This window comes from Oryctolagus cuniculus, chromosome 3 (assembly GCF_051225735.1).
Source record: "Oryctolagus cuniculus isolate XC-2025 breed Fujian yellow rabbit chromosome 3, ASM5122573v1, whole genome shotgun sequence".
NCBI lineage: Eukaryota > Metazoa > Chordata > Mammalia > Lagomorpha > Leporidae > Oryctolagus > Oryctolagus cuniculus.
In genome coordinates, this window is record NC_142869.1 from 64,679,523 (window position 1) to 64,687,026 (window position 7,504).

Here is a 7,504-nt window from a genome sequence, read left to right on the forward strand (position 1 = left end):
TCCAAAAAAAAAAAAAAACCTGTTTTCATAAATTGACTTGTGCAGGACCATAAAGGGGAGACTCTTCAGAGATCCTGGGTGCCCTACATCCCCCCCAAACCACAGGCAGCAGATGTGGAGAGGCCCAGCCTGCACTCACCCTGACAGGGAGCCAAGAGAGCTGAGGACTCAGCCACTCTCTAAAGCCAGCCAAGGAATGATTTTAGAACCAACGTTCTCCTGGTGACAGAGGATGAAGTGTAATGAGTGCAAATACTTTCCTATCTTTCTATCCTTGAAATCTGCACTGTAGTAAAATTCTCTGATCAGAACTGCTCTTCAGTGACTAGATAACAATAGATTTATTCCCAGGCAAAATTTTGCCGTAACTCTTGGTCAACAAAAGATATGAAATGAACAGAGCAGCAGTTACCAGCTATTTAGGTCCCTTTAACAAGTTAAAAGAATTGTCTTCTATTTTGAGATTAGGTTTTTTTAGATTTATTTATTTATTTAAAAGTCAGAGTTACAGAAAGAGGGAGAGGCAGAGAGAGATATAGCCTCCATCAGCTGGTTCACTCCTTAGATGGCCACAACAGCCAGGGCTTGGCCTGGCCGAAGCCAGGAGCCAGCTTCATCTGGGTCTCTCACAGGTGAGTCAGGGGACCAAACATTTGGGCCATCCTCTGCTGCTTTTTCCAAGACATTAACAGGGAGCTGAATCAGAAGTGGAGCAGCCAGGACACAAACTGGTGCCGGAACCACAAGTCGTAGCCCTACCCACTATGACACAGTGCTGGCTCTCTGAGATTAACTTCTTTTAAAAAAGCAGATAAGATATAAAAATCTATCAAATATTTTTGAGGTACCTTTTGAAAATATCAAATGACTTCCCTCTGGTATTATTATGCTGAATTACAATAGATTTCATGTTAACCCATTTTTTTCATTTTGGGGTTAACATTACTCCATTCATACACATTTTGCAAAAACTCCATCACATAACCACATATAGTTGAACAGAAGGCTGGAAAGTGTGTGTTCTTGGTGTGCCCACAGAAAAAGGAGTCCCTGAACAGCGACTCATCTGCAACACCTGTCAAGCAACCCCAGGGCCTACAAAAACAACAGTGCTCATGGGAAGGGTGAAAGAGCCCCTTCCATCTCCACTAAATACCCAGCCCCAAACAATCAAGAAATAGGGGCAATTTGGGGCCACTGAGGCTTCCATCTTAGGACTGAAATCCTAACAAGAATGCAAAAGGTCTCCTCCATTCGCTCCCCTGTGAGCTGGGTAAGTATACACCACTACTTATTCACACTAGTAGTACTAGCTTGCTAACTGTAAAATGATCCACATTTTCAAATGTTTTTATGTGGTCTAATAAATCAAATGTATCACTAATACAAAAACCAACGTATGTTATTTTGTTGATCAAATTAGAAACAGAAAGCCAAGATAGAGCCACAAAAAGTGACTCATCTATTTTTTAGACATTTTAAAGTTGCTGTTATGAACTCAGTGGCTATTGTATCCAAAGGTCTATTCCATCTCAGTGTGGACATACCAGGGGGGGTCTCGTCCCTCTGCCTGCCCAGGAAACACTTTCGTGTTTGATATCTTCCAATTCCAAAGGGTATTCAGTAAAGGCAGCATTCCACCAACACAGCACAGTGACTCACCTTGAATTTCACGCATCGTTCTTAATTTCATTCATCAAATAGAACTCACAGAGACCTGACAATATCTCACTGGCATTGTACAGGTGAGACTGAAGCCACTGATTGTGACAGTCGCTAAACTCATTGCTGCATACATCCACCCAATTGGTTTCGGTCAAGTTGTAAGATTATCAGAGGACCCAGAGTTGCAAAAAAATAAAAAGTCTTATGCTTTTACATGAAATATTTTAAGACAATTTTTGCCTTTTCTAGAAGGTTGAAGGAAATGAGCATTTGAGAGGAGGGGACTACGAATGGCAGCTGAACCTCAAAGGTGATTCCACACCAAAGACCTTAGAGCTCTTCTTTTCCACCGACTCCCTTTCCAACTTGGTCACTCTCTTCTCAAGCTCTGAGAAAAATCACTGAAATGCTTTGAATTTCCCACAGAGCTCCCCACAGCAACCCTGGGAGAGTCAGGAACTGTTCCCTCCTTCCACCTCAGACTTGGCGAATAGAGCTGCTACAGGAACTGCCCCAAGTCCGCCAGACACATAGTGAAGGAGCAGGTCTCCAGCTCCTGCTCTGTGACAGACAGTCCCAGCTGTGCTCAATACCACGGAGCCCCCAGCCCAGGGTTGGATCCAGCCATGTATCACATGGAAAAGAGGCTGCCAGGCTCACCATCCTCCTTACTGCATTTGTGTCTTAAAAGAGCTGAGGTTCACGCATCCTTTATTGTTCCCAAGGATAATGGTAACTTTTCCCCCTGTACTGTCAAGAAGATGGACATTCTTACACGCACACTCTTCGAATTCTGTCAGTTCTACCTCCATCACCCTGGCGCACACCACCTCCCACCTGGAATACCACAGAACTCTCCTAACTGGTTTCCCTACCCTACCCCCTCTTTTCTCCCTCCACCGTCTATTCTTAGACACATCTTTTTAAACCCAAGCCAGATTGTGTCACCACAGTGCTCAAAATTCTCCAGATTGGCCATCAAATCAAAACCAAATGAGATACCACTTCACACCCACTAAGATGGCTATAATCAAAAAGACAGATAGTAACACATGTTGGTCAGGATGTGAAGAAATTGGAACCCTTCTACACTGCTGGTGAGAATGTACAATAGTGCAGCTGCTTTGGAAAACAATCTGCAAGTTTCTCAAAAGGTTAAATTTTTCATTCCCACTTCTCACCTAGGAGTGCGGTTGCTGGGTCATTTGATCTGGCTCTTGCAAGTAGTCCCCTACAACAATCCAGATCTGACCCGACAATTCTCCTAGATTAGAAAGAGAAATTAAAACATATTTTCATGTAAAAAATGTGTTCGTGAGTGTTCATGGCAGCATTATTCACAATTACTAAAAGGTAGAAACAACCCAAATATATTTACAGATGAGTACATAAATAAAATGTGGTGAATACATACAATGGAATATTATTCAGTAACAAAGAATGAAGTACTAAAATTTACTACAACATTGATGAACGATGAAAATGTATATGAAGTGAAGGAGACCAGTCACAAAAGATCACATATGATATGAACTATCCAAAATAGACAAATCCATAGAGAGAGAGCATGGATCAATGGTTGAGTGGCACAAAGGGACCTGGAGGTAAAGAAGTGGCTGATGGTGTCTGTGGGATTTCTTGTAAGGGATGATGAACATTCTAAAATTGATGGCAGTGATTAGGTCACAGTTGTAAGTATACTAATTGTCGCTCCCCCTCTTCGTGGAGGAACGACACAGGACCCTGCGCTGTTCTTTCGTCTGCTCGGCCCTTCCCGGGTTTGCTGCTGGTTCTTCCCGGGTTGGCTACTGTCCCTTCCACCTCCGTGGAAGGGTGGTTCCCCCTGGCCGCTTTCCCCACTTCCGCAGGGGAGCGGCACACCGCCGGCCGGCTCTCTCGGGGGCTGCACAGGTGTTCCCCTTAGATGTTCCCCTTAGATGTTCCTGGTGCATGCCGTCTCTCTCCTCCTTTATAGTCCTCCTCCGCCAATCCTAACTCGGCTGCCCACACGCCGAGTACGCTGCTCTCCTCCAATCAGGAGCAAGTCCTACAGTTTATTGGCTGAACTGGAGGCAGCTGTGCAGAAGCTGTTTTCTTCTCTCCCAGCGCCATATTGTGGGAGAGCAGATGCATAGAATAAGTCTTAATTCCAGTAACAGTCTAGTCCGGGTTGCTCCCCACACTAATGGCCAATGAATTGTCGTTTAAGTGGATAGATTGTTTGTTGCAGGAATTGTATCTCAAACTGTTCACAACAACAGCCAAGAGTCTTATGTCAGTAAAGAACTGGCATGTAGTTGGTATTTGATAAATATTTGTTGAATGAATGAGGAGCGGGGTAATGATTTCAGCTGTAGATCAAATGAACAGCATGAGGTTAGCAAGCAGAGTTGAGACCGGAATGGAGGCCCTGACTCGGTAACTCTTGCCTGGGAGGTGTTCACAGAAGTCCTAGAACCTGGCCATTCCCCTGCTGCAGGCTTCGGCCATGCCGGCCTTGTCCCTTTTTCCATTCACGTCACACGAATTACCTGTGAGCACACAGATCCACAACCCCATGCACACTCTCGGTGCTCAGCGGACACTTGGGCACACTCAATATTTATTCATATCTACTTTATTTATTAAACATCTACTTTATGCCAGGCAGTTGATTGAGTGCTATGGGGAATACAAAAAGGCGAACAGACCTCTGAATTGTTTGACTTGTTACTACAAGCATAGATTACCTTTGCAATGCAAAAACAAGCAATGGCTTGTACAACTCCTAAATCTCAGTCTCTTTTGAATATTTGAAAGAAAAAAGTGATAACTCAGAAAGTCTGTCCTCTGTAGCTGACAACCATGGATTTGAACATCAATAATGCAGATTTCAGTCACGATGCGCTAATGAAGTGTAATGAACATGAAGGAACGGCCAGCTCTGAGCCTCCACTCAGCTTCATGCTAACCAGGTGGTCTCAGAGAGGTGGCTGGGCTATTTGCAGCCTTGGTTTCCTCATCTGGAAGAGGGCTCTCGGCCCACTCCTGGGTCTGTGAATACAAAACAAAATAACCAATGCAATCTGCAAATTCTCAATAGCGATATTGGCGGCAGTGATGAGAGGAACAGGGTCTCTCTAGCATGGGTGGGGAACGCCCGGCCTATAGGCTATATAAGGACTTCGAAATCATTTGGTCTGGCGCCACCAAGGCAAATGCAGGTGGGGCTTGACAGCAGGCAGAGTTAGAGAGAGAGACAGAGAGAAAGGTCTTCCTTTTTCCGTTGGTTCACTCCCCAAATGGCCGCTACGGCTGGCACTGTGCCAATCCGAAGCCTGGAGCCAGGTGCTTCCTCCTGGTCTCCCATGCGGGTGCAGGGCCCAAGCACTTGGGTCATCCTCCACTGCCTTCCCAGGCCACAGCAGAGAGCTGGACTGGAAGAGCAACAACCAGGACCAGAACCCAGCGCCCATAGGGGATGCCGGCGCCGCAGGTGGAGGATTAACCAAATGAGCCATGGCGCCGGCCCCTGGCAGGCTAATTTTTAAGTGGATAATTTTAGATGCCCCATGAATGACGTTATAAATACCCAAATGGCCCCTGGCAGGAAAAATGCTCCCCACTCGGCTGGAGACTTGGGAAGGAGTTCACGGGAGACTATGACTAACCCTTGGCCTCTGGATTCAGACCACCTGCAAGGTGTCTAGCGCGTAACAAATCTTCCCAGCCAAATGGATCAATTTACAGGCTTTTATTGGGATTCCACTCCTGGACGAGGTTCACTGGTCCCAACAGATCGAGACCGGCGGATGTTGCGCGTCAGAGGTTGGGAGAGCTCCTTTTATAGATACAGGGCATGGAGATTAAAGGTTGGGGCAGGTCTGATCCTCATTGGTTGACCTTTAGGCGCATGCGGGGACCTTGGCGAGGACTTTTCGTTCCAGGAAGTGCGGGTAGGGACTCCCCATTCCCAGAAGTGTAGATCCCTGAGCGACCACCACCGCGGGTTCTAACCCTGGGGGAGCCTCTTTTCTGGCTTTGGGAATCTGGGCAAGTTACTTTTCTTCACTGCTCTATGGGGAAATTGAAAACACCTACTTTATGGGGTTGTGGTTAGAACTCAATGAGAAACTGGTATGTTGTGTGTTCAGCAGATCGTAAGCTCTCCATCCATGGCAGCTGGTTCTTAACGTTTCACCCTTGAGAGGAAGCTGTGCCAACTTTTTTTTTTTTTTCCAAAACGGGTAAAATGACAAAATGTAAAACCACCTTCTGACCACAGAGAGACCTACACCACGACGCCCAGTGCGAAAACAGGCACACCCTAGCACTGCCACTGACGCCTGGCTTTCCTTTTCTGCCGCTGGTTTGAAACACTTTCCAGAGAGCAGCAGCAAACTCCCCAGCTACTGGGCAGTCCCAGTTTGCTACTGCAAGCCCCACGACGAAGGTGACCAGCATTGGAGAGGTTGCCCATTTCTGTAAGAAAGGTCGCAAAGGTGGGGACTCGACAGGTCGCTAAAGATGCTTGCTGGGCTCGGAAGAGAGGAAACCTATTAATAGGCTCCATGCACTGAGAACCCACCGGTGGCCTCCTGCGAGTTGGAAGGTTTAGGGTGCTATTATACCCACCTCTCCTGCTTCCCATATGAGCTAAGTTATGAATTCCTTACCTGTTTCCATGGTTCTCAAATGCCAGTGTGAGTCAAAAAGACTCAGAGCTTTGGAAAACAGACAGCTGTGCCCGAAGCCAGAGCGTCTCTCAGTCAGGGTCTGGGATGGGGCACATTTCCATCACTTCGCCAGCCGACGTGGTGCTGCTGACTTGAGGAACACACTTGTTGGAGAACCAAGTTTCTATGCTAGCAAACTTTAGGATAGGAACAAACGATTTTGAAGAAAGAGTGATGGCTGCCTGTTCTTTTCAAAGCACGCTGACAGTAGTAGAGTCTCTGGGATGGAGTTCAATGCACGGCGCTTGAGACGTTTCTAAGGGTGGACCTTCTAAAAGGCACTGAGTCAGGAGCTGATGGGTTGCAGCTGCTCTGATGAAATCTCCTATAATCAGCGGCTGCTTGTCTCCACAGACCTCCCTTAGCACAAAGGGTTCCCAGCCCAGCTGCCTGCTCCCAGCTTCCTGGAGCAGAGCCCCAGCTGGCCCCACTTCCCTCCGCACAGGGGAACCACGGGCATCGGGAGGACCCGAGCAGCCCAACCTCCAGGACGGATTTCCCCCCCACTTCCGCTTACTTCCTGATGTCAGCTCTCCTCCCGGAAGCAGGCTACCCCGGTCCGAAGGGCAACAGCTGGAGGGTTGGTTGCCATGGTAACCTCTCTCCACCCAGGATAGGAGGACGCCGGTGTGTGATTTGATGGGTGGGTGAGTTCGTTTCTGTTTCCCCCTTATGACAACCATCTCACCACAGAGAGCTCCTTCGTTGCAGGAAGCCCTTTCTCATCCAGGAGGCCCATCTTACAATGCCAACGGTCGCTGGGAAGAGTGTGAATTCCTCCATAAATGGAGCCTGGTACCAGGGCAGAGAGTGCCAGACCTCAGCCGTGGAAGGATGCTGACAGCAGCAATTTTGCCTGCAATACCATTGCACCAAAGTCCTGCTGCGAGGTGCTTGCTGAGGGTGGGGAGGGGTGTGCGTGTGGCCACAGCAAACCCAGGTGGGGACCAGTAGCTCTCCCTACAGATGGTGATAGTTTTAAAATCTTACGATCAAAAGCGGAAGAGCAGGGATGCTCACCAAACACCTTCCCGGTCTGCCCAGTGTAAAAACAACGGGAAAGGGATGATCGCCCTCGGGGATGGGAATCCTCCTGAGCAGCACCATTTGTTGATATGTCAGGA

The 7,504-nt window shown here is 47.6% G+C and overlaps 1 long non-coding RNA gene across 1 annotated transcript; it reads right to left on the minus strand.

The window, feature by feature from the left end:
* Positions 1–4,332: 4,332 nt before the first annotated feature.
* Positions 4,333–6,648, minus strand: LOC149127356 (uncharacterized). Its single transcript, XR_016231494.1, has 2 exons — positions 6,321–6,648; positions 4,333–4,698 (listed from the first exon to the last, which is right to left on the minus strand). It is a non-coding gene; the product is annotated as an uncharacterized LOC149127356 (long non-coding RNA).
* Positions 6,649–7,504: the final 856 nt, after the last annotated feature.